Source organism: Pleurodeles waltl, chromosome 4_1, assembly GCF_031143425.1.
Source record: "Pleurodeles waltl isolate 20211129_DDA chromosome 4_1, aPleWal1.hap1.20221129, whole genome shotgun sequence".
Classification (NCBI taxonomy): Eukaryota; Metazoa; Chordata; class Amphibia; order Caudata; family Salamandridae; genus Pleurodeles; species Pleurodeles waltl.
The window spans coordinates 54,595,934-54,621,115 of record NC_090442.1 but is presented as its reverse complement, the minus strand read 5'-3'; the positions used below and the strand labels follow the sequence as shown (position 1 = coordinate 54,621,115).

Sequence of the window (25,182 nt, the reverse complement as noted above, 5' to 3'; positions counted from 1 at the left end):
AAAGAGTGACCCCGACGTGATTTGAACACGCAACCTTCTGATCTGGAGTTAGACGCGCTACCGTTGCGCCACGAGGTCCCTGTGCATGCAGTTCTCAGCCCCGGATCAAGAAATGCTTCTGTGCCTTTTATTGGCCCTCAGTACGCCTGTGGTTAAAGTAGAAGGCTTGGTGGCCCGTTTCCAGTCCTATTGGTGGAAATGACTAGAGGTGAAGAGATGAGAGAAGATAGAAATGTTGAGATAGAGCATGTCACGCAGGCAAAGCGAGAGCTCTAAGAGCAAAGCCAGACAGCTGTGTTTTAATTCAGGACTTGATGTAGGCAAAAGCATACGTCCCTGGGTGGGCTTGAACCACCAACCTTTCGGTTAACAGCCGAACGCGCTAACCGATTGCGCCACAGAGACCAACCACCGCAGTGAACGTGTTGGGACTCAATATATGTTTTTACCTTTGTGCTCCTGCCTGCAGCTCTAAGGTCCTGGCATAAGACAGGTAGGCTTAGACTCCATTGTGACATGTCTTACTTCTCTTAGAAGAAGGTTCTGAGTTGCCAGGCAGCTTATCTTCTGCCGGGCACACTTTCCTTTGCAGGCTTTCAGGTTGTGAATCCAGCACTGCTTAGGTGTCCATGTCAGACATGAGCAGCTCATTGAGCCCCACTGTGTGTTTTTTGTGGAGATACAACTCTCAGACTAGAGGGAGCAGGCGGGAAGTGGGTGAGACTCACACAGGGTGGGTGGGGCAGTTAAAGGATGTTATCTAATAGTGTAATCGAGGAGTTGGGTTTTTTGTGCACTACACTTTAACCAGCGATTCTTTCTAAAAGGAAATCCCAGGGCAGTACCCGCAATGAGTGGCATCCCCACACCCGAGGTTGCATTGTGGTAGCTGTTCCCTGAGCCCCTAGCCCCTGTCCCCATGTCGCCCTTTCTCCTCGTGTAACTCACCCCAGGTTCGGTGGCTCTGATACTTGCTGCTTCTGCTGCGCGATCATCCCCATGATCTGGGCCTTTGTACGAAATGTCATGTAAGATGACTTTATTCAGCACGGCGTTTGTCATTTGCTTGGTTGTCCTGTCACTGTTGGATGTTTTCTTGCGCAGACTACTGTCTAATGGTGGGAAGGCCACGAGACACGTGACTTTTCTCTTTCCTTGTTAGCATAGTTTCCTGCCACTGTCTTGTTGTGCTGCCTGCCTGTGAGACACGTGTCTTGCCCATCTCAGCTCCACTGTGGCATGTTAGATATGTCTTTGAGCAGAGTCCCGGTCCCAGAGCTGCTGCCTTCTCTGCACTCTGGCTTGTAAGACTGCAGGCAAAGGCCCTCCCTGGCCCCTCAGCCAGATAGATACATTTACCTGCAGGGCTCAGCTTTGGTGAAAGATATTGGCGAGAGAGAGGAAAGGGGACGGCCCGTGGTGCACCCCCTATTTTGCATAGAACCACAGCCTCCTGGGAGGGCAGAGACATGAGGGTTCTCAGGGAAAGCCCTCCCAGGAGTGTTGAAGGGCAGGACGTGAAACACAGCAATCCCGGAATGGCCTGGTCTAAGATGCCTGTGCAATAGGCCTGGCCCTAGGCTTCCGGGGCTCTTCCTCGGCAGAGGCCCCAGTGGTATGAGCCCGACCAGGGCTGTGCCCGACCAGGGCTGTAGGGCGCGTTGGGAGCGCGTTAGGGACGCGAAAGAGGGCGCAGGGCGCAGAACTCTGCCCGTTTCTCCCCAGGATTTTGGGGAGGACAGGGAATCTGGCCAGGTCAGTGACTAGGCTTTCCCAGAAGGAAAGTCCAGTGACAGTGGCATGTTGTGAAACACAAGATTGCTGGTGGTCTGGAGGGTGCTTTCTGTCAGCCACTTCTCCCGGGAGCAGCCAGAGAGCAGGCTGATGTCGTGCTCTGTCAAGCACAACACTGGCCCCAAACCACTGTCCTTAGCAAAAGCAGAAACATTCATAGTTTCAGTCTCCTGCATCTGATTCCTGCTATCAGCATGTGAACGTTTGGCAGTCCAAGGCTTGCCATGCAAACTTTGTTCATAGGTGTCCCATGCGAATGCATGGGCCTCATCACTACTGTCTACGGCAGGGCTCTCTGCTCAGTCTATGTAAGTGAAGCATTGGTGGTTCAGTGGTAGAATTCTCGCCTGCCACGCGGGAGGCCCGGGTTCGATTCCCGGCCAATGCAAAGCGCCCTTCTTTTGGCTTTGCTTTGGAAGTCAGAGATATAGACTTGGTGGGGAAAATAATGTCAAAGAGTGACCCCGACGTGATTTGAACACGCAACCTTCTGATCTAGAGTCAGACGCTATACCGTTGCGCCACGAGGACCGTGTGCATGCAGTTCTCAGCCCCGGATCAAGAAATGCTTCTGTGCCTTTTATTGGCCCTCAGTACGCCTGTGGTTAAAGTAGAAGGCTTGGTGGCCCGTTTCCAGTCCTATTGGTGGAAATGACTAGAGGTGAAGAGATGAGAGAAGATAGAAATGTTGAGATAGAGCATGTCACGCAGGCAAAGCGAGAGCTCTAAGAGCAAAGCCAGACAGCTGTGTTTTAATTCAGGACTTGATGTAGGCAAAAGCATACGTCCCTGGGTGGGCTTGAACCACCAACCTTTCGGTTAACAGCCGAACGCACTAACCGATTGCGCCACAGAGACCAACCACCGCAGTGAGCGTGTTGGGACTCAATATATGTTTTTACCTTTGTGCTCCTGCCTGCAGCTCTAAGGTCCTGGCATAAGACAGGTAGGCTTAGACTCCATTGTGACATGTCTTACTTCTCTTAGAAGAAGGTTCTGAGTTGCCAGGCAGCTTATCTTCTGCCGGGCACACTTTCCTTTGCAGGCTTTCAGGTTGTGAATCCAGCACTGCTTAGGTGTCCATGTCAGACATGAGCAGCTCATTGAGCCCCACTGTGTGTTTTTTGTGGAGATACAACTCTCAGACTAGAGGGAGCAGGCGGGAAGTGGGTGAGACTCACACAGGGTGGGTGGGGCAGTTAAAGGATGTTATCTAATAGTGTAATCGAGGAGTTGGGTTTTTTGTGCACTACACTTTAACCAGCGATTTTTTCTAAAAGGAAATCCCAGGGCAGTACCCGCAATGAGTGGCATCCCCACACCCGAGGTTGCATTGTGGTAGCTGTTCCCTGAGCCCCTAGCCCCTGTCCCCATGTCGCCCTTTCTCCTCGTGTAACTCACCTCAGGTTCGGTGGCTCTGATACTTGCTGCTTCTGCGCGATCATCCCCATGATCTGGGCCTTTGTACGAAATGTCATGTAAGATGACTTTATTCAGCACAGCGTTTGTCATTTGCTTGGTTGTCCTGTCACTGTTGGATGTTTTCTTGCGCAGACTACTGTCTAATGGTGGGAAGGCCACGAGACACGTGACTTTTCTCTTTCCTTGTTAGCATAGTTTCCTGCCACTGTCTTGTTGTGCTGCCTGCCTGTGAGACACGTGTCTTGCCCATCTCAGCTCCACTGTGGCATGTTAGATATGTCTTTGAGCAGAGTCCCGGTCCCAGAGCTGCTGCCTTCTCTGCACTCTGGCTTGTAAGACTGCAGGCAAAGGCCCTCCCTGGCCCCTCAGCCAGATAGATACATTTACCTGCAGGGCTCAGCTTTGGTGAAAGATATTGGCGAGAGAGGAAAGGGGACGGCCCGTAGTGCACCCCCTATTTTGCATAGAACCACAGCCTCCTGGGAGGGCAGAGACATGAGGGTTCTCAGGGAAAGCCCTCCCAGGAGTGTTGAAGGGCAGGACGTGAAACACAGCAATCCCGGAATGGCCTGGTCTAAGATGCCTGTGCAATAGGCCTGGCCCTAGGCTTCCGGGGCTCTTCCTCGGCAGAGGCCCCAGTGGTATGAGCCCGACCAGGGCTGTGCCCGACCAGGGCTGTAGGGCGCGTAGGGAGCGCGTTAGGGACGCGAAAGAGGGCGCAGGGCGCAGAACTCTGCCCGTTTCTCCCCAGGATTTTGGGGAGGACAGGGAATCTGGCCAGGTCAGTGACTAGGCTTTCCCAGAAGGAAAGTCCAGTGACAGTGGCATGTTGTGAAACACAAGATTGCTGGTGGTCTGGAGGGTGCTTTCTGTCAGCCACTTCTCCCGGGAGCAGCCAGAGAGCAGGCTGATGTCGTGCTCTGTCAAGCACAACACTGGCCCCAAACCACTGTCCTTAGCAAAAGCAGAAACATTCATAGTTTCAGTCTCCTGCATCTGATTCCTGCCATCAGCATGTGAACGTTTGGCAGTCCAAGGCTTGCCATGCAAACTTTGTTCATGGGTGTCCCATGCGAATGCATGGGCCTCATCACTACTGTCTACGGCAGGGCTCTCTGCTCAGCCTATGTAAGTGAAGCATTGGTGGTTCATTGGTAGAATTCTCGCCTGCCACGCGGGAGGCCTGGGTTCGATTCCCGGCCAATGCAAAGCGCCCTTCTTTTGGCTTTGCTTTAGAAGTCAGAGATATAGACTTGGTGGGGAAAAAAATGTCAAAGAGTGACCCCGACGTGATTTGAACACGCAACCTTCTGATCTGGAGTCAGACGCGCTACCGTTGCGCCACGAGGTCCCTGTGCATGCAGTTCTCAGCCCCGGATCAAGAAATGCTTCTGTGCCTTTTATTGGCCCTCAGTACGCCTGTGGTTAAAGTAGAAGGCTTGGTGGCCCGTTTCCAGTCCTATTGGTGGAAATGACTAGAGGTGAAGAGATGAGAGAAGATAGAAATGTTGAGATAGAGCATGTCACGCAGGCAAAGCGAGAGCTCTAAGAGCAAAGCCAGACAGCTGTGTTTTAATTCAGGACTTGATGTAGGCAAAAGCATACGTCCCTGGGTGGGCTTGAACCACCAACCTTTCGGTTAACAGCCAAACGCGCTAACCGATTGCGCCACAGAGACCAACCACCGCAGTGAACGTGTTGGGACTCAATATATGTTTTTACCTTTGTGCTCCTGCCTGCAGCTCTAAGGTCCTGGCATAAGACAGGTAGGCTTAGACTCCATTGTGACATGTCTTACTTCTCTTAGAAGAAGGTTCTGAGTTGCCAGGCAGCTTATCTTCTGCCGGGCACACTTTCCTTTGCAGGCTTTCAGGTTGTGAATCCAGCACTGCTTAGGTGTCCATGTCAGACATGAGCAGCTCATTGAGCCCCACTGTGTGTTTTTTGTGGAGATACAACTCTCAGACTAGAGGGAGCAGGCGGGAAGTGGGTGAGACTCACACAGGGTGGGTGGGGCAGTTAAAGGATGTTATCTAATAGTGTAATCGAGGAGTTGGGTTTTTTGTGCACTACACTTTAACCAGCGATTCTTTCTAAAAGGAAATCCCAGGGCAGTACCCGCAATGAGTGGCATCCCCACACCCGAGGTTGCATTGTGGTAGCTGTTCCCTGAGCCCCTAGCCCCTGTCCCCATGTCGCCCTTTCTCCTCGTGTAACTCACCCCAGGTTCGGTGGCTCTGATACTTGCTGCTTCTGCTGCGCGATCATCCCCATGATCTGGGCCTTTGTACGAAATGTCATGTAAGATGACTTTATTCAGCACGGCGTTTGTCATTTGCTTGGTTGTCCTGTCACTGTTGGATGTTTTCTTGCGCAGACTACTGTCTAATGGTGGGAAGGCCACGAGACACGTGACTTTTCTCTTTCCTTGTTAGCATAGTTTCCTGCCACTGTCTTGGTGTGCTGCCAGCCTGTGAGACACGTGTCTTGCCCATCTCAGCTCCACTGTGGCATGTTAGATATGTCTTTGAGCAGAGTCCCGGTCCCAGAGCTGCTGCCTTCTCTGCACTCTGGCTTGTAAGACTGCAGGCAAAGGCCTTCCCTGGCCCCTCAGCCAGATAGATACATTTACCTGCAGGGCTCAGCTTTGGTGAAAGATATTGGCGAGAGAGAGGAAAGGGGACGGCACGTGGTGCACCCCCTATTTTGCATAGAACCACAGCCTCCTGGGAGGGCAGAGACATGAGGGTTCTCAGGGAAAGCCCTCCCAGGAGTGTTGAAGGGCAGGACGTGAAACACAGCAATCCCGGAATGGCCTGGTCTAAGATGCCTGTGCAATAGGCCTGGCCCTAGGCTTCCGGGGCTCTTCCTCGGCAGAGGCCCCAGTGGTATGAGCCCGACCAGGGCTGTGCCCGACCAGGGCTGTAGGGCGCGTTGGGAGCGCGTTAGGGATGCGAAAGAGGGCGCAGGGCGCAGAACTCTGCCCGTTTCTCCCCAGGATTTTGGGGAGGACAGGGAATCTGGCCAGGTCAGTGACTAGGCTGTCCCAGAAGGAAAGTCCAGTGACAGTGGCATGTTGTGAAACACAAGATTGCTGGTGGTCTGGAGGGTGCTTTCTGTCAGCCACTTCTCCCGGGAGCAGCCAGAGAGCAGGCTGATGTCGTGCTCTGTCAAGCACAACACTGGCCCCAAACCACTGTCCTTAGCAAAAGCAGAAACATTCATAGTTTCAGTCTCCTGCATCTGATTCCTGCCATCAGCATGTGAACGTTTGGCAGTCCAAGGCTTGCCATGCAAACTTTGTTCATAGGTGTCCCATGCGAATGCATGGGCCTCATCACTACTGTCTACGGCAGGGCTCTCTGCTCAGCCTATGTAAGTGAAGCATTGGTGGTTCAGTGGTAGAATTCTCGCCTGCCACGCGGGAGGCCGGGGTTCGATTCCCGGCCAATGCAAAGCGCCCTTCTTTTGGCTTTGCTTTAGAAGTCAGAGTTATAGACTTGGTGGGGAAAAAAATGTCAAAGAGTGACCCCGACGTGATTTGAACACGCAACCTTCTGATCTGGAGTCAGACGCGCTACCGTTGCGCCACGAGGTCCCTGTGCATGCAGTTTTCAGCCCCGGATCAAGAAATGCTTCTGTGCCTTTTATTGGCCCTCAGTACACCTGTGGTTAAAGTAGAAGGCTTGGTGGCCCGTTTCCAGTCCTATTGGTGGAAATGACTAGAGGTGAAGAGATGAGAGAAGATAGAAATGTTGAGATAGAGCATGTCACGCAGGCAAAGCGAGAGCTCTAAGAGCAAAGCCAGACAGCTGTGTTTTAATTCAGGACTTGATGTAGGCAAAAGCATACGTCCCTGGGTGGGCTTGAACCACCAACCTTTCGGTTAACAGCCGAACGGGCTAACCGATTGCGCCACAGAGACCAACCACCGCAGTGAGCGTGTTGGGACTCAATATATGTTTTTACCTTTGTGCTCCTGCCTGCAGCTCTAAGGTCCTGGCATAAGACAGGTAGGCTTAGACTCCATTGTGACATGTCTTACTTCTCTTAGAAGAAGGTTCTGAGTTGCCAGGCAGCTTATCTTCTGCCGGGCACACTTTCCTTTGCAGGCTTTCAGGTTGTGAATCCAGCACTGCTTAGGTGTCCATGTCAGACATGAGCAGCTCATTGAGCCCCACTCTGTGTTTTTTGTGGAGATACAACTCTCAGACTAGAGGGAGCAGGCGGGAAGTGGGTGAGACTCACACAGGGTGGGTGGGGTAGTTAAAGGATGTTATCTAATAGTGTAATCGAGGAGTTGGGTTTTTTGTGCACTACACTTTAACCAGCGATTCTTTCTAAAAGGAAATCCCAGGGCAGTACCCGCAATGAGTGGCATCCCCACACCCGAGGTTGCATTGTGGTAGCTGTTCCCTGAGCCCATAGCCCCTGTCCCCATGTCGCCCTTTCTCCTCGTGTAACTCACCCCAGGTTCGGTGGCTCTGAAACTTGCTGCTTCTACTGCGCGATCATCCCCATGATCTGGGCCTTTGTACGAAATGTCATGTAAGATGACTTTATTCAGCACGGCGTTTGTCATTTGCTTGGTTGTCCTGTCACTGTTGGATGTTTTCTTGCGCAGACTACTGTCTAATGGTGGGAAGGCCACGAGACACGTGACTTTTCTCTTTCCTTGTTAGCATAGTTTCCTGCCACTGTCTTGTTGTGCTGCCTGCCTGTGAGACACGTGTCTTGCCCATCTCAGCTCCACTGTGGCATGTTAGATATGTCTTTGAGCAGAGTCCCGGTCCCAGAGCTGCTGCCTTCTCTGCACTCTGGCTTGTAAGACTGCAGGCAAAGGCCCTCCCTGGCCCCTCAGCCAGATAGATACATTTACCTGCAGGGCTCAGCTTTGGTGAAAGATATTGGCGAGAGAGAGGAAAGGGGACGGCCCGTGGTGCACCCCCTATTTTGCATAGAACCACAGCCTCCTGGGAGGGCAGAGACATGAGGGTTCTCAGGGAAAGCCCTCCCAGGAGTGTTGAAGGGCAGGACGTGAAACACAGCAATCCCGGAATGGCCTGGTCTAAGATGCCTGTGCAATAGGCCTGGCCCTAGGCTTCCGGGGCTCTTCCTCGGCAGAGGCCCCAGTGGTATGAGCCCGACCAGGGCTGTGCCCGACCAGGGCTGTAGGGCGCGTTGGGAGCGCGTTAGGGACGCGAAAGAGGGCGCAGGGCGCAGAACTCTGCCCGTTTCTCCCCAGGATTTTGGGGAGGACAGGGAATCTGGCCAGGTCAGTGACTAGGCTTTCCCAGAAGGAAAGTCCAGTGACAGTGGCATGTTGTGAAACACAAGATTGCTGGTGGTCTGGAGGGTGCTTTCTGTCAGCCACTTCTCCCGGGAGCAGCCAGAGAGCAGGCTGATGTCGTGCTCTGTCAAGCACAACACTGGCCCCAAACCACTGTCCTTAGCAAAAGCAGAAACATTCATAGTTTCAGTCTCCTGCATCTGATTCCTGCTATCAGCATGTGAACGTTTGGCAGTCCAAGGCTTGCCATGCAAACTTTGTTCATAGGTGTCCCATGCGAATGCATGGGCCTCATCACTACTGTCTACGGCAGGGCTCTCTGCTCAGTCTATGTAAGTGAAGCATTGGTGGTTCAGTGGTAGAATTCTCGCCTGCCACGCGGGAGGCCCGGGTTCGATTCCCGGCCAATGCAAAGCGCCCTTCTTTTGGCTTTGCTTTGGAAGTCAGAGATATAGACTTGGTGGGGAAAATAATGTCAAAGAGTGACCCCGACGTGATTTGAACACGCAACCTTCTGATCTAGAGTCAGACGCTATACCGTTGCGCCACGAGGACCGTGTGCATGCAGTTCTCAGCCCCGGATCAAGAAATGCTTCTGTGCCTTTTATTGGCCCTCAGTACGCCTGTGGTTAAAGTAGAAGGCTTGGTGGCCCGTTTCCAGTCCTATTGGTGGAAATGACTAGAGGTGAAGATATGAGAGAAGATAGAAATGTTGAGATAGAGCATGTCACGCAGGCAAAGCGAGAGCTCTAAGAGCAAAGCCAGACAGCTGTGTTTTAATTCAGGACTTGATGTAGGCAAAAGCATACGTCCCTGGGTGGGCTTGAACCACCAACCTTTCGGTTAACAGCCGAACGCACTAACCGATTGCGCCACAGAGACCAACCACCGCAGTGAGCGTGTTGGGACTCAATATATGTTTTTACCTTTGTGCTCCTGCCTGCAGCTCTAAGGTCCTGGCATAAGACAGGTAGGCTTAGACTCCATTGTGACATGTCTTACTTCTCTTAGAAGAAGGTTCTGAGTTGCCAGGCAGCTTATCTTCTGCCGGGCACACTTTCCTTTGCAGGCTTTCAGGTTGTGAATCCAGCACTGCTTAGGTGTCCATGTCAGACATGAGCAGCTCATTGAGCCCCACTGTGTGTTTTTTGTGGAGATACAACTCTCAGACTAGAGGGAGCAGGCGGGAAGTGGGTGAGACTCACACAGGGTGGGTGGGGCAGTTAAAGGATGTTATCTAATAGTGTAATCGAGGAGTTGGGTTTTTTGTGCACTACACTTTAACCAGCGATTTTTTCTAAAAGGAAATCCCAGGGCAGTACCCGCAATGAGTGGCATCCCCACACCCGAGGTTGCATTGTGGTAGCTGTTCCCTGAGCCCCTAGCCCCTGTCCCCATGTCGCCCTTTCTCCTCGTGTAACTCACCTCAGGTTCGGTGGCTCTGATACTTGCTGCTTCTGCGCGATCATCCCCATGATCTGGGCCTTTGTACGAAATGTCATGTAAGATGACTTTATTCAGCACAGCGTTTGTCATTTGCTTGGTTGTCCTGTCACTGTTGGATGTTTTCTTGCGCAGACTACTGTCTAATGGTGGGAAGGCCACGAGACACGTGACTTTTCTCTTTCCTTGTTAGCATAGTTTCCTGCCACTGTCTTGTTGTGCTGCCTGCCTGTGAGACACGTGTCTTGCCCATCTCAGCTCCACTGTGGCATGTTAGATATGTCTTTGAGCAGAGTCCCGGTCCCAGAGCTGCTGCCTTCTCTGCACTCTGGCTTGTAAGACTGCAGGCAAAGGCCCTCCCTGGCCCCTCAGCCAGATAGATACATTTACCTGCAGGGCTCAGCTTTGGTGAAAGATATTGGCGAGAGAGGAAAGGGGACGGCCCGTAGTGCACCCCCTATTTTGCATAGAACCACAGCCTCCTGGGAGGGCAGAGACATGAGGGTTCTCAGGGAAAGCCCTCCCAGGAGTGTTGAAGGGCAGGACGTGAAACACAGCAATCCCGGAATGGCCTGGTCTAAGATGCCTGTGCAATAGGCCTGGCCCTAGGCTTCCGGGGCTCTTCCTCGGCAGAGGCCCCAGTGGTATGAGCCCGACCAGGGCTGTGCCCGACCAGGGCTGTAGGGCGCGTAGGGAGCGCGTTAGGGACGCGAAAGAGGGCGCAGGGCGCAGAACTCTGCCCGTTTCTCCCCAGGATTTTGGGGAGGACAGGGAATCTGGCCAGGTCAGTGACTAGGCTTTCCCAGAAGGAAAGTCCAGTGACAGTGGCATGTTGTGAAACACAAGATTGCTGGTGGTCTGGAGGGTGCTTTCTGTCAGCCACTTCTCCCGGGAGCAGCCAGAGAGCAGGCTGATGTCGTGCTCTGTCAAGCACAACACTGGCCCCAAACCACTGTCCTTAGCAAAAGCAGAAACATTCATAGTTTCAGTCTCCTGCATCTGATTCCTGCCATCAGCATGTGAACGTTTGGCAGTCCAAGGCTTGCCATGCAAACTTTGTTCATGGGTGTCCCATGCGAATGCATGGGCCTCATCACTACTGTCTACGGCAGGGCTCTCTGCTCAGCCTATGTAAGTGAAGCATTGGTGGTTCATTGGTAGAATTCTCGCCTGCCACGCGGGAGGCCTGGGTTCGATTCCCGGCCAATGCAAAGCGCCCTTCTTTTGGCTTTGCTTTAGAAGTCAGAGATATAGACTTGGTGGGGAAAAAAATGTCAAAGAGTGACCCCGACGTGATTTGAACACGCAACCTTCTGATCTGGAGTCAGACGCGCTACCGTTGCGCCACGAGGTCCCTGTGCATGCAGTTCTCAGCCCCGGATCAAGAAATGCTTCTGTGCCTTTTATTGGCCCTCAGTACGCCTGTGGTTAAAGTAGAAGGCTTGGTGGCCCGTTTCCAGTCCTATTGGTGGAAATGACTAGAGGTGAAGAGATGAGAGAAGATAGAAATGTTGAGATAGAGCATGTCACGCAGGCAAAGCGAGAGCTCTAAGAGCAAAGCCAGACAGCTGTGTTTTAATTCAGGACTTGATGTAGGCAAAAGCATACGTCCCTGGGTGGGCTTGAACCACCAACCTTTCGGTTAACAGCCAAACGCGCTAACCGATTGCGCCACAGAGACCAACCACCGCAGTGAACGTGTTGGGACTCAATATATGTTTTTACCTTTGTGCTCCTGCCTGCAGCTCTAAGGTCCTGGCATAAGACAGGTAGGCTTAGACTCCATTGTGACATGTCTTACTTCTCTTAGAAGAAGGTTCTGAGTTGCCAGGCAGCTTATCTTCTGCCGGGCACACTTTCCTTTGCAGGCTTTCAGGTTGTGAATCCAGCACTGCTTAGGTGTCCATGTCAGACATGAGCAGCTCATTGAGCCCCACTGTGTGTTTTTTGTGGAGATACAACTCTCAGACTAGAGGGAGCAGGCGGGAAGTGGGTGAGACTCACACAGGGTGGGTGGGGCAGTTAAAGGATGTTATCTAATAGTGTAATCGAGGAGTTGGGTTTTTTGTGCACTACACTTTAACCAGCGATTCTTTCTAAAAGGAAATCCCAGGGCAGTACCCGCAATGAGTGGCATCCCCACACCCGAGGTTGCATTGTGGTAGCTGTTCCCTGAGCCCCTAGCCCCTGTCCCCATGTCGCCCTTTCTCCTCGTGTAACTCACCCCAGGTTCGGTGGCTCTGATACTTGCTGCTTCTGCTGCGCGATCATCCCCATGATCTGGGCCTTTGTACGAAATGTCATGTAAGATGACTTTATTCAGCACGGCGTTTGTCATTTGCTTGGTTGTCCTGTCACTGTTGGATGTTTTCTTGCGCAGACTACTGTCTAATGGTGGGAAGGCCACGAGACACGTGACTTTTCTCTTTCCTTGTTAGCATAGTTTCCTGCCACTGTCTTGGTGTGCTGCCAGCCTGTGAGACACGTGTCTTGCCCATCTCAGCTCCACTGTGGCATGTTAGATATGTCTTTGAGCAGAGTCCCGGTCCCAGAGCTGCTGCCTTCTCTGCACTCTGGCTTGTAAGACTGCAGGCAAAGGCCTTCCCTGGCCCCTCAGCCAGATAGATACATTTACCTGCAGGGCTCAGCTTTGGTGAAAGATATTGGCGAGAGAGAGGAAAGGGGACGGCACGTGGTGCACCCCCTATTTTGCATAGAACCACAGCCTCCTGGGAGGGCAGAGACATGAGGGTTCTCAGGGAAAGCCCTCCCAGGAGTGTTGAAGGGCAGGACGTGAAACACAGCAATCCCGGAATGGCCTGGTCTAAGATGCCTGTGCAATAGGCCTGGCCCTAGGCTTCCGGGGCTCTTCCTCGGCAGAGGCCCCAGTGGTATGAGCCCGACCAGGGCTGTGCCCGACCAGGGCTGTAGGGCGCGTTGGGAGCGCGTTAGGGATGCGAAAGAGGGCGCAGGGCGCAGAACTCTGCCCGTTTCTCCCCAGGATTTTGGGGAGGACAGGGAATCTGGCCAGGTCAGTGACTAGGCTGTCCCAGAAGGAAAGTCCAGTGACAGTGGCATGTTGTGAAACACAAGATTGCTGGTGGTCTGGAGGGTGCTTTCTGTCAGCCACTTCTCCCGGGAGCAGCCAGAGAGCAGGCTGATGTCGTGCTCTGTCAAGCACAACACTGGCCCCAAACCACTGTCCTTAGCAAAAGCAGAAACATTCATAGTTTCAGTCTCCTGCATCTGATTCCTGCCATCAGCATGTGAACGTTTGGCAGTCCAAGGCTTGCCATGCAAACTTTGTTCATAGGTGTCCCATGCGAATGCATGGGCCTCATCACTACTGTCTACGGCAGGGCTCTCTGCTCAGCCTATGTAAGTGAAGCATTGGTGGTTCAGTGGTAGAATTCTCGCCTGCCACGCGGGAGGCCGGGGTTCGATTCCCGGCCAATGCAAAGCGCCCTTCTTTTGGCTTTGCTTTAGAAGTCAGAGTTATAGACTTGGTGGGGAAAAAAATGTCAAAGAGTGACCCCGACGTGATTTGAACACGCAACCTTCTGATCTGGAGTCAGACGCGCTACCGTTGCGCCACGAGGTCCCTGTGCATGCAGTTTTCAGCCCCGGATCAAGAAATGCTTCTGTGCCTTTTATTGGCCCTCAGTACACCTGTGGTTAAAGTAGAAGGCTTGGTGGCCCGTTTCCAGTCCTATTGGTGGAAATGACTAGAGGTGAAGAGATGAGAGAAGATAGAAATGTTGAGATAGAGCATGTCACGCAGGCAAAGCGAGAGCTCTAAGAGCAAAGCCAGACAGCTGTGTTTTAATTCAGGACTTGATGTAGGCAAAAGCATACGTCCCTGGGTGGGCTTGAACCACCAACCTTTCGGTTAACAGCCGAACGGGCTAACCGATTGCGCCACAGAGACCAACCACCGCAGTGAGCGTGTTGGGACTCAATATATGTTTTTACCTTTGTGCTCCTGCCTGCAGCTCTAAGGTCCTGGCATAAGACAGGTAGGCTTAGACTCCATTGTGACATGTCTTACTTCTCTTAGAAGAAGGTTCTGAGTTGCCAGGCAGCTTATCTTCTGCCGGGCACACTTTCCTTTGCAGGCTTTCAGGTTGTGAATCCAGCACTGCTTAGGTGTCCATGTCAGACATGAGCAGCTCATTGAGCCCCACTCTGTGTTTTTTGTGGAGATACAACTCTCAGACTAGAGGGAGCAGGCGGGAAGTGGGTGAGACTCACACAGGGTGGGTGGGGTAGTTAAAGGATGTTATCTAATAGTGTAATCGAGGAGTTGGGTTTTTTGTGCACTACACTTTAACCAGCGATTCTTTCTAAAAGGAAATCCCAGGGCAGTACCCGCAATGAGTGGCATCCCCACACCCGAGGTTGCATTGTGGTAGCTGTTCCCTGAGCCCATAGCCCCTGTCCCCATGTCGCCCTTTCTCCTCGTGTAACTCACCCCAGGTTCGGTGGCTCTGAAACTTGCTGCTTCTGCTGCGCGATCATCCCCATGATCTGGGCCTTTGTACGAAATGTCATGTAAGATGACTTTATTCAGCACGGCGTTTGTCATTTGCTTGGTTGTCCTGTCACTGTTGGATGTTTTCTTGCGCAGACTACTGTCTAATGGTGGGAAGGCCACGAGACACGTGACTTTTCTCTTTCCTTGTTAGCATAGTTTCCTGCCACTGTCTTGTTGTGCTGCCTGCCTGTGAGACACGTGTCTTGCCCATCTCAGCTCCACTGTGGCATGTTAGATATGTCTTTGAGCAGAGTCCCGGTCCCAGAGCTGCTGCCTTCTCTGCACTCTGGCTTGTAAGACTGCAGGCAAAGGCCCTCCCTGGCCCCTCAGCCAGATAGATACATTTACCTGCAGGGCTCAGCTTTGGTGAAAGATATTGGCGAGAGAGAGGAAAGGGGACGGCCCGTGGTGCACCCCCTATTTTGCATAGAACCACAGCCTCCTGGGAGGGCAGAGACATGAGGGTTCTCAGGGAAAGCCCTCCCAGGAGTGTTGAAGGGCAGGACGTGAAACACAGCAATCCCGGAATGGCCTGGTCTAAGATGCCTGTGCAATAGGCCTGGCCCTAGGCTTCCGGGGCTCTTGCTCGGCAGAGGCCCCAGTGGTATGAGCCCGACCAGGGCTGTGCCCGACCAGGGCTGTAGGGCGCGTTGGGAGCGCGTTAGGGACGCGAAAGAGTGCGCAGGGCGCAGAACTCTGCCCGTTTCTCCCCAGGATTTTGGGGAGGACAGGGAATCTGGCCAGGTCAGTGACTAGGCTTTCCCAGAAGGAAAGTCCAGTGACAGTGGCATGTTGTGAAACACAAGATTGCTGGTGGTCTGGAGGGTGCTTTCTGTCAGCCACTTCTCCCGGGAGCAGCCAGAGAGCAGGCTGATGTCGTGCTCTGTCAAGCACAACACTGGCCCCAAACCACTGTCCTTAGCAAAAGCAGAAACATTCATAGTTTCAGTCTCCTGCATCTGATTCCTGCCATCAGCATGTGAACGTTTGGCAGTCCAAGGCTTGCCATGCAAACTTTGTTCATAGGTGTCCCATGCGAATGCATGGGCCTCATCACTACTGTCTACGGCAGGGCTCTCTGCTCAGGTTATGTAAGTGAAGCATTGGTGGTTCAGTGGTAGAATTCTCGCCTGCCACGCGGGAGGCCCGGGTTCGATTCCTGGCCAATGCAAAGCGCCCTTCTTTTGGCTTTGCTTTAGAAGTCAGAGATATAGACTTGGTGGGGAAAAAAATGTCAAAGAGTGACCCCGACGTGATTTGAACACGCAACCTTCTGATCTGGAGTCAGACGCGCTACCGTTGTGCCACGAGGTCCCTGTGCATGCAGTTCTCAGCCCCGGATCAAGAAATTCTTCTGTGCCTTTTATTGGCCCTCAGTACGCCTGTGGTTAAAGTAGAAGGCTTGGTGGCCCGTTTCCAGTCCTATTGGTGGAAATGACTAGAGGTGAAGAGATGAGAGAAGATAGAAATGTTGAGATAGAGCATGTCACGCAGGCAAAGCGAGAGCTCTAAGAGCAAAGCCAGACAGCTGTGTTTTAATTCAGGACTTGATGTAGGCAAAAGCATACGTCCCTGGGTGGGCTTGAACCACCAACCTTTCGGTTAACAGCCGAACGCGCTAACCGATTGCGCCACAGAGACCAACCACTGCAGTGAGCGTGTTGGGACTGAATATATGTTTTTACCTTTGTGCTCCTGCCTGCAGCTCTAAGGTCCTGGCATAAGACAGGTAGGCTTAGACTCCATTGTGACATGTCTTACTTCTCTTAGAAGAAGGTTCTGAGTTGCCAGGCAGCTTATCTTCTGCCGGGCACACTTTCCTTTGCAGGCTTTCAGGTTGTGAATCCAGCACTGCTTAGGTGTCCATGTCAGACATGAGCAGCTCATTGAGCCCCACTGTGTGTTTTTTGTGGAGATACAACTCTCAGACTAGAGGGAGCAGGCGGGAAGTGGGTGAGACTCACACAGGGTGGGTGGGGCAGTTAAAGGATGTTATCTAATAGTGTAATCGAGGAGTTGGGTTTTTTGTGCACTACACTTTAACCAGCGATTCTTTCTAAAAGGAAATCCCAGGGCAGTACCCGCAATGAGTGGCATCCCCACACCCGAGGTTGCATTGTGGTAGCTGTTCCCTGAGCCCCTAGCCCCTGTCCCCATGTCGCCCTTTCTCCTCGTGTAACTCACCTCAGGTTCGGTGGCTCTGATACTTGCTGCTTCTGCGCGATCATCCCCATGATCTGGGCCTTTGTACGAAATGTCATGTAAGATGACTTTATTCAGCACAGCGTTTGTCATTTGCTTGGTTGTCCTGTCACTGTTGGATGTTTTCTTGCGCAGACTACTGTCTAATGGTGGGAAGGCCACGAGACACGTGACTTTTCTCTTTCCTTGTTAGCATAGTTTCCTGCCACTGTCTTGTTGTGCTGCCTGCCTGTGAGACACGTGTCTTGCCCATCTCAGCTCCACTGTGGCATGTTAGATATGTCTTTGAGCAGAGTCCCGGTCCCAGAGCTGCTGCCTTCTCTGCACTCTGGCTTGTAAGACTGCAGGCAAAGGCCCTCCCTGGCCCCTCAGCCAGATAGATACATTTACCTGCAGGGCTCAGCTTTGGTGAAAGATATTGGCGAGAGAGAGGAAAGGGGACGGCCCGTGGTGCACCCCCTATTTTGCATAGAACCACAGCCTCCTGGGAGGGCAGAGACATGAGGGTTCTCAGGGAAAGCCCTCCCAGGAGTGTTGAAGGGCAGGACGTGAAACACAGCAATCCCGGAATGGCCTGGTCTAAGATGCCTGTGCAATAGGCCTGGCCCTAGGCTTCCGGGGCTCTTCCTCGGCAGAGGCCCCAGTGGTATGAGCCCGACCAGGGCTGTAGGGCGCGTTGGGAGCGCGTTAGGGACGCGAAAGAGGGCGCAGGGTGCAGAACTCTGCCCGTTTCTCCCCAGGATTTTGGGGAGGACAGGGAATCTGGCCAGGTCAGTGACTAGGCTTTCCCAGAAGGAAAGTCCAGTGACAGTGGCATGTTGTGAAACACAAGATTGCTGGTGGTCTGGAGGGTGCTTTCTGTCAGCCACTTCTCCTGGGAGCAGCCAGAGAGCAGGCTGATGTCGTGCTCTGTCCAGCACAACACTGGTCCCAAACCACTGTCCTTAGCAAAAGCAGAAACATTCATAGTTTCAGTCTCCTGCATCTGATTCCTGCCATCAGCATGTGAACGTTTGGCAGTCCAAGGCTTGCCATGCAAACTTTGTTCATAGGTGTCCCATGCGAATGCATGGGCCTCATCACTACTGTCTACGGCAGGGCTCTCTGCTCAGCCTATGTAAGTGAAGCATTGGTGGTTCAGTGGTAGAATTCTCGCCTGCCACGCGGGAGGCCCAGGTTCGATTTGCGGCCAATGCAAAGCGCCCTTCTTTTGGCTTTGCTTTAGAAGTCAGAGATATAGACTTGGTGGGGAAAAAAATGTCAAAGAGTGACCCCGACGTGATTTGAACACGCAACCTTCTGATCTGGAGTCAGACGCGCTACCGTTGCGCCACGAGGTCCCTGTGCATGCAGTTCTCAGCCCCGGATCAAGAAATGCTTCTGTGCCTTTTATTGGCCCTCAGTACGCCTGTGGTTAAAGTAGAAGGCTTGGTGGCCCGTTTCCAGTCCTATTGGTGGAAATGACTAGAGGTGAAGAGATGAGAGAAGATAGAAATGTTGAGATAGAGCATGTCACGCAGGCAAAGCGAGAGCTCTAAGAGCAAAGCCAGACAGCTGTGTTTTAATTCAGGACTTGATGTAGGCAAAAGCATACGTCCCTGGGTGGGCTTGAACCACCAACCTTTCGGTTAACAGCCGAACGCGCTAACCGATTGCGCCACAGAGACCAACCACCGCAGTGAGCGTGTTGGGACTCAATATATGTTTTTACCTTTGTGCTCCTGCCTGCAGCTCTAAGGTCCTGGCATAAGACAGGTAGGCTTAGACTCCATTGTGACATGTCTTACTTCTCTTAGAAGAAGGTTCTGAGTTGCCAGGCAGCTTATCTTCTGCCGGGCACACTTTCCTTTGCAGGCTTTCAGGTTGTGAATCCAGCACTGCTTAGGTGTCCATGTCAGACATGAGCAGCTCATTGAGCCCCACTGTGTGTTTTTTGTGGAGATACAACTCTCAGACTAGAGGGAGCAGGCGGGAAGTGGGTGAGACTCACACAGGGTGGGTGGGGCAGTTAAAGGATGTTATCTAATAGTGTAATCGAGGAGTTGGGTTTTTTGTGCACTACACTTTAACCAGCGATTCTTTCTAAAAGGAAATCCCAGGGCAGTACCCGCAATGAGTGGCATCCCCACACCCGAGGTTGCATTGTGGTAGCTGTTCCCTGAGCCCATAGCCCCTGTCCCCATGTCGCCCTTTCTCCTCGTGTAACTCACCCCAGGTTCGGTGGCTCTGATACTTGCTGCTTCTGCTGCGCGATCATCCCCATGATCTGGGCCTTTGTACGAAATGTCATGTAAGATGACTTTATTCAGCACGGCGTTTGTCATTTGCTTGGTTGTCCTGTCACTGTTGGATGTTTTCTTGCGCAGACTACTGTCTAATGGTGGGAAGGCCACGAGACACGTGACTTTTCTCTTTCCTTGTTAGCATAGTTTCCTGCCACTGTCTTGGTGTGCTGCCAGCCTGTGAGACACGTGTCTTGCCCATCTCAGCTCCACTGTGGCATGTTAGATATGTCTTTGAGCAGAGTCCCGGTCCCAGAGCTGCTGCCTTCTCTGCACTCTGGCTTGTAAGACTGCAGGCAAAGGCCCTCCCTGGCCCCTCAGCCAGATAGATACATTTACCTGCAGGGCTCAGCTTTGGTGAAAGATATTGGCGAGAGAGAGGAAAGGGGACGGCCCGTGGTGCACCCCCTATTTTGCAAAGAACCACAGCCTCCTGGGAGGGCAGAGACATGAGGGTTCTCAGGGAAAGCCCTCCCAGGAGTGTTGAAGGGCAGGACGTGAAACACAGCAATCCCGGAATGGCCTGGTCTAAGATGCCTGTGCAATAGGCCTGGCCCTAGGCTTCCGGGGCTCTTCCTCGGCAGAGGCCCCAGTGGTATGAGCCCGACCAGGGCTGTGCCCGACCAGGGCTGTAGGGCGCGTTGGGAGCGCGTTAGGGACGCGAAAGAGGGCGCAGGGCGCAGAACTCTGCCCGTTTCTCCCCAGGATTTTGGGGAGGACAGGGAATCTGGCCAGGTCAGTGACTAGGCTTTCCCAGAAGGAAAGTCCAGTGACAGTGGCATGTTGTGAAACACAAGATTGCTGGTGGTCTGGAGGGTGCTTTCTGTCAGCCACTTCTCCCGGGAGCAGCCAGAGAGCAGGCTGATGTCGTGCTCTGTCAAGCACAACACTGGCCCCAAACCACTGTCCTTAGCAAAAGCAGAAACATTCATAGTTTCAGTCTCCTGCATCTGATTCCTGCCATCAGCATGTGAACGTTTGGCAGTCCAAGGCTTGCCATGCAAACTTTGTTCATAGGTGTCCCATGCGAATGCATGGGCCTCATCACTACTGTCTACGGCAGGGCTCTCTGCTCAGCCTATGTAAGTGAAGCATTGGTGGTTCAGTGGTAGAATTCTCGCCTGCCACGCGGGAGGCCTAGGTTCGATTCCTGGCCAATGCAAAGCGCCCTTCTTTTGGCTTTGCTTTAGAAGTCAGAGATATAGACTTGGTGGGGAAAAAAATGTCAAAGAGTGACCCCGACGTGATTTGAACACGCAACCTTCTGATCTGGAGTCAGACGCGCTACCGTTGCGCCACGAGGTCCCTGTGCATGCAGTTCTCAGCCCCGGATCAAGAAATGCTTCTGTGCCTTTTATTGGCCCTCAGTACACCTGTGGTTAAAGTAGAAGGCTTGGTGGCCCGTTTCCAGTCCTATTGGTGGAAATGACTAGAGGTGAAGAGATGAGAGAAGATAGAAATGTTGAGATAGAGCATGTCACGCAGGCAAAGCGAGAGCTCTAAGAGCAAAGCCAGACAGCTGTGTTTTAATTCAGGACTTGATGTAGGCAAAAGCATACGTCCCTGGGTGGGCTTGAACCACCAACCTTTCGGTTAACAGCCGAACGCGCTAACCGATTGCGCCACAGAGACCAACCACCGAAGTGAGCGTGTTGGGACTCAATATATGTTTTTACCTTTGTGCTCCTGCCTGCAGCTCTAAGGTCCTGGCATAAGACAGGTAGGCTTAGACTCCATTGTGACATGTCTTACTTCTCTTAGAAGAAGGTTCTGAGTTGCCAGGCAGCTTATCTTCTGCTGGGCACACTTTCCTTTGCAGGCTTTCAGGTTGTGAATCCAGCACTGCTTAGGTGTCCATGTCAGACATGAGCAGCTCATTGAGCCCCACTGTGTGTTTTTTGTGGAGATACAACTCTCAGACTAGAGGGAGCAGGCGGGAAGTGGGTGAGACTCACACAGGGTGCGTGTGGCAGTTAAAGGATGTTATCTAATAGTGTAATCGAGGAGTTGGGTTTTTTGTGCACTACACTTTAACCAGCGATTCTTTCTAAAAGGAAATCCCAGGGCAGTTCCCGCAATGAGTGGCATCCCCACACCCGAGGTTGCATTGTGGTAGCTGTTCCCTGAGCCCCTAGCCCCTGTCCCCATGTCGCCCTTTCTCCTCGTTTAACTCACCTCAGGTTCGGTGGCTCTGATACTTGCTGCTTCTGCGCGATCATCCCCATGATCTGGGCCTTTGTACGAAATGTCATGTAAGATGACTTTATTCAGCACGGCGTTTGTCATTTGCTTGGTTGTCCTGTCACTGTTGGATGTTTTCTTGCGCAGACTACTGTCTAATGGTGGGAAGGCCACGAGACACGTGACTTTTCTCTTTCCTTGTTAGCATAGTTTCCTGCCACTGTCTTGTTGTGCTGCCTGCCTGTGAGACACGTGTCTTGCCCATCTCAGCTCCACTGTGGCATGTTAGATATGTCTTTGAGCAGAGTCCCGGACCCAGAGCTGCTGCCTTCTCTGCACTCTGGCTTGTAAGACTGCAGGCAAAGGCCCTCCCTGGCCCCTCAGCCAGATAGATACATTTACCTGCAGGGCTCAGCTTTGGTGAAAGATATTGGCGAGAGAGAGGAAAGGGGACGGCCCGTGGTGCACCCCCTATTTTGCATAGAACCACAGCCTCCTGGGAGGGCAGAGACATGAGGGTTCTCAGGGAAAGCCCTCCCAGGAGTGTTGAAGGGCAGGACGTGAAACACAGCAATCCCGGAATGGCCTGGTCTAAGATGCCTGTGCAATAGGCCTGGCCCTAGGCTTCCGGGGCTCTTCCTCGGCAGAGGCCCCAGTGGTATGAGCCCGACCAGGGCTGTAGGGCGCGTTGGGAGCGCGTTAGGGACGCGAAAGAGGGCGCAGGGTGCAGAACTCTGCCCGTTTCTCCCCAGGATTTTGGGGAGGACAGGGAATCTGGCCAGGTCAGTGACTAGGCTTTCCCAGAAGGAAAGTCCAGTGACAGTGGCATGTTGTGAAACACAAGATTGCTGGTGGTCTGGAGGGTGCTTTCTGTCAGCCACTTCTCCTGGGAGCAGCCAGAGAGCAGGCTGATGTCGTGCTCTGTCCAGCACAACACTGGTCCCAAACCACTGTCCTTAGCAAAAGCAGAAACATTCATAGTTTCAGTCTCCTGCATCTGATTCCTGCCATCAGCATGTGAACGTTTGGCAGTCCAAGGCTTGCCATGCAAACTTTGTTCATAGGTGTCCCATGCGAATGCATGGGCCTCATCACTACTGTCTACGGCAGGGCTCTCTGCTCAGCCTATGTAAGTGAAGCATTGGTGGTTCAGTGGTAGAATTCTCGCCTGCCACGCGGGAGGCCCAGGTTCGATTTGCGGCCAATGCAAAGCGCCCTTCTTTTGGCTTTGCTTTAGAAGTCAGAGATATAGACTTGGTGGGGAAAAAAATGTCAAAGAGTGACCCCGACGTGATTTGAACACGCAACCTTCTGATCTGGAGTCAGACGCGCTACCGTTGCGCCACGAGGTCCCTGTGCATGCAGTTCTCAGCCCCGGATCAAGAAATGCTTCTGTGCCTTTTATTGGCCCTCAGTACGCCTGTGGTTAAAGTAGAAGGCTTGGTGGCCCGTTTCCAGTCCTATTGGTGGAAATGACTAGAGGTGAAGAGATGAGAGAAGATAGAAATGTTGAGATAGAGCATGTCACGCAGGCAAAGCGAGAGCTCTAAGAGCAAAGCCAGACAGCTGTGTTTTAATTCAGGACTTGATGTAGGCAAAAGCATACGTCCCTGGGTGGGCTTGAACCACCAACCTTTCGGTTAACAGCCGAACGCGCTAACCGATTGCGCCACAGAGACCAACCACCGCAGTGAGCGTGTTGGGACTCAATATATGTTTTTACCTTTGTGCTCCTGCCTGCAGCTCTAAGGTCCTGGCATAAGACAGGTAGGCTTAGACTCCATTGTGACATGTCTTACTTCTCTTAGAAGAAGGTTCTGAGTTGCCAGGCAGCTTATCTTCTGCCGGGCACACTTTCCTTTGCAGGCTTTCAGGTTGTGAATCCAGCACTGCTTAGGTGTCCATGTCAGACATGAGCAGCTCATTGAGCCCCACTGTGTGTTTTTTGTGGAGATACAACTCTCAGACTAGAGGGAGCAGGCGGGAAGTGGGTGAGACTCACACAGGGTGGGTGGGGCAGTTAAAGGATGTTATCTAATAGTGTAATCGAGGAGTTGGGTTTTTTGTGCACTACACTTTAACCAGCGATTCTTTCTAAAAGGAAATCCCAGGGCAGTACCCGCAATGAGTGGCATCCCCACACCCGAGGTTGCATTGTGGTAGCTGTTCCCTGAGCCCATAGCCCCTGTCCCCATGTCGCCCTTTCTCCTCGTGTAACTCACCCCAGGTTCGGTGGCTCTGATACTTGCTGCTTCTGCTGCGCGATCATCCCCATGATCTGGGCCTTTGTACGAAATGTCATGTAAGATGACTTTATTCAGCACGGCGTTTGTCATTTGCTTGGTTGTCCTGTCACTGTTGGATGTTTTCTTGCGCAGACTACTGTCTAATGGTGGGAAGGCCACGAGACACGTGACTTTTCTCTTTCCTTGTTAGCATAGTTTCCTGCCACTGTCTTGGTGTGCTGCCAGCCTGTGAGACACGTGTCTTGCCCATCTCAGCTCCACTGTGGCATGTTAGATATGTCTTTGAGCAGAGTCCCGGTCCCAGAGCTGCTGCCTTCTCTGCACTCTGGCTTGTAAGACTGCAGGCAAAGGCCCTCCCTGGCCCCTCAGCCAGATAGATACATTTACCTGCAGGGCTCAGCTTTGGTGAAAGATATTGGCGAGAGAGAGGAAAGGGGACGGCCCGTGGTGCACCCCCTATTTTGCAAAGAACCACAGCCTCCTGGGAGGGCAGAGACATGAGGGTTCTCAGGGAAAGCCCTCCCAGGAGTGTTGAAGGGCAGGACGTGAAACACAGCAATCCCGGAATGGCCTGGTCTAAGATGCCTGTGCAATAGGCCTGGCCCTAGGCTTCCGGGGCTCTTCCTCGGCAGAGGCCCCAGTGGTATGAGCCCGACCAGGGCTGTGCCCGACCAGGGCTGTAGGGCGCGTTGGGAGCGCGTTAGGGACGCGAAAGAGGGCGCAGGGCGCAGAACTCTGCCCGTTTCTCCCCAGGATTTTGGGGAGGACAGGGAATCTGGCCAGGTCAGTGACTAGGCTTTCCCAGAAGGAAAGTCCAGTGACAGTGGCATGTTGTGAAACACAAGATTGCTGGTGGTCTGGAGGGTGCTTTCTGTCAGCCACTTCTCCCGGGAGCAGCCAGAGAGCAGGCTGATGTCGTGCTCTGTCAAGCACAACACTGGCCCCAAACCACTGTCCTTAGCAAAAGCAGAAACATTCATAGTTTCAGTCTCCTGCATCTGATTCCTGCCATCAGCATGTGAACGTTTGGCAGTCCAAGGCTTGCCATGCAAACTTTGTTCATAGGTGTCCCATGCGAATGCATGGGCCTCATCACTACTGTCTACGGCAGGGCTCTCTGCTCAGCCTATGTAAGTGAAGCATTGGTGGTTCAGTGGTAGAATTCTCGCCTGCCACGCGGGAGGCCTGGGTTCGATTCCTGGCCAATGCAAAGCGCCCTTCTTTTGGCTTTGCTTTAGAAGTCAGAGATATAGACTTGGTGGGGAAAAAAATGTCAAAGAGTGACCCCGACGTGATTTGAACACGCAACCTTCTGATCTGGAGTCAGACGCGCTACCGTTGCGCCACGAGGTCCCTGTGCATGCAGTTCTCAGCCCCGGATCAAGAAATGCTTCTGTGCCTTTTATTGGCCCTCAGTACACCTGTGGTTAAAGTAGAAGGCTTGGTGGCCCGTTTCCAGTCCTATTGGTGGAAATGACTAGAGGTGAAGAGATGAGAGAAGATAGAAATGTTGAGATAGAGCATGTCACGCAGGCAAAGCGAGAGCTCTAAGAGCAAAGCCAGACAGCTGTGTTTTAATTCAGGACTTGATGTAGGCAAAAGCATACGTCCCTGGGTGGGCTTGAACCACCAACCTTTCGGTTAACAGCCGAACGCGCTAACCGATTGCGCCACAGAGACCAACCACCGAAGTGAGCGTGTTGGGACTCAATATATGTTTTTACCTTTGTGCTCCTGCCTGCAGCTCTAAGGTCCTGGCATAAGACAGGTAGGCTTAGACTCCATTGT

At 52.6% G+C, this 25,182-nt stretch overlaps 16 non-coding genes across 16 annotated transcripts; 2 read left to right on the top strand and 14 right to left on the bottom strand.

Annotated features, from left to right (window-relative positions):
• Nucleotides 1-331: 331 nt before the first annotated feature.
• On the bottom strand, nucleotides 332-405 carry TRNAN-GUU (transfer RNA asparagine (anticodon GUU)). Its single transcript has one exon. It is a non-coding gene; the product is annotated as a tRNA-Asn (tRNA).
• Nucleotides 406-2,111: 1,706 nt separating this feature from the next.
• TRNAG-GCC (transfer RNA glycine (anticodon GCC)) lies at nucleotides 2,112-2,182 on the top strand. The gene has a single exon. It is a non-coding gene; the product is annotated as a tRNA-Gly (tRNA).
• Nucleotides 2,183-4,495: 2,313 nt separating this feature from the next.
• Nucleotides 4,496-4,567, bottom strand: TRNAW-CCA (transfer RNA tryptophan (anticodon CCA)). The gene has a single exon. It is a non-coding gene; the product is annotated as a tRNA-Trp (tRNA).
• Nucleotides 4,568-6,742: 2,175 nt separating this feature from the next.
• TRNAW-CCA (transfer RNA tryptophan (anticodon CCA)) lies at nucleotides 6,743-6,814 on the bottom strand. The gene has a single exon. It is a non-coding gene; the product is annotated as a tRNA-Trp (tRNA).
• Nucleotides 6,815-8,847: 2,033 nt separating this feature from the next.
• On the top strand, nucleotides 8,848-8,918 carry TRNAG-GCC (transfer RNA glycine (anticodon GCC)). The gene has a single exon. It is a non-coding gene; the product is annotated as a tRNA-Gly (tRNA).
• A 2,313-nt stretch (nucleotides 8,919-11,231) lies between these two features.
• Nucleotides 11,232-11,303, bottom strand: TRNAW-CCA (transfer RNA tryptophan (anticodon CCA)). Its single transcript has one exon. It is a non-coding gene; the product is annotated as a tRNA-Trp (tRNA).
• A 2,175-nt stretch (nucleotides 11,304-13,478) lies between these two features.
• On the bottom strand, nucleotides 13,479-13,550 carry TRNAW-CCA (transfer RNA tryptophan (anticodon CCA)). Its single transcript has one exon. It is a non-coding gene; the product is annotated as a tRNA-Trp (tRNA).
• Nucleotides 13,551-16,050: 2,500 nt separating this feature from the next.
• Nucleotides 16,051-16,124, bottom strand: TRNAN-GUU (transfer RNA asparagine (anticodon GUU)). Its single transcript has one exon. It is a non-coding gene; the product is annotated as a tRNA-Asn (tRNA).
• A 1,829-nt stretch (nucleotides 16,125-17,953) lies between these two features.
• On the bottom strand, nucleotides 17,954-18,025 carry TRNAW-CCA (transfer RNA tryptophan (anticodon CCA)). Its single transcript has one exon. It is a non-coding gene; the product is annotated as a tRNA-Trp (tRNA).
• Nucleotides 18,026-18,278: 253 nt separating this feature from the next.
• On the bottom strand, nucleotides 18,279-18,352 carry TRNAN-GUU (transfer RNA asparagine (anticodon GUU)). The gene has a single exon. It is a non-coding gene; the product is annotated as a tRNA-Asn (tRNA).
• Nucleotides 18,353-20,200: 1,848 nt separating this feature from the next.
• On the bottom strand, nucleotides 20,201-20,272 carry TRNAW-CCA (transfer RNA tryptophan (anticodon CCA)). The gene has a single exon. It is a non-coding gene; the product is annotated as a tRNA-Trp (tRNA).
• A 253-nt stretch (nucleotides 20,273-20,525) lies between these two features.
• TRNAN-GUU (transfer RNA asparagine (anticodon GUU)) lies at nucleotides 20,526-20,599 on the bottom strand. Its single transcript has one exon. It is a non-coding gene; the product is annotated as a tRNA-Asn (tRNA).
• Nucleotides 20,600-22,428: 1,829 nt separating this feature from the next.
• TRNAW-CCA (transfer RNA tryptophan (anticodon CCA)) lies at nucleotides 22,429-22,500 on the bottom strand. Its single transcript has one exon. It is a non-coding gene; the product is annotated as a tRNA-Trp (tRNA).
• A 253-nt stretch (nucleotides 22,501-22,753) lies between these two features.
• Nucleotides 22,754-22,827, bottom strand: TRNAN-GUU (transfer RNA asparagine (anticodon GUU)). The gene has a single exon. It is a non-coding gene; the product is annotated as a tRNA-Asn (tRNA).
• Nucleotides 22,828-24,675: 1,848 nt separating this feature from the next.
• Nucleotides 24,676-24,747, bottom strand: TRNAW-CCA (transfer RNA tryptophan (anticodon CCA)). Its single transcript has one exon. It is a non-coding gene; the product is annotated as a tRNA-Trp (tRNA).
• Nucleotides 24,748-25,000: 253 nt separating this feature from the next.
• On the bottom strand, nucleotides 25,001-25,074 carry TRNAN-GUU (transfer RNA asparagine (anticodon GUU)). The gene has a single exon. It is a non-coding gene; the product is annotated as a tRNA-Asn (tRNA).
• Between the last annotated feature and the right edge of the window lie 108 nt (nucleotides 25,075-25,182).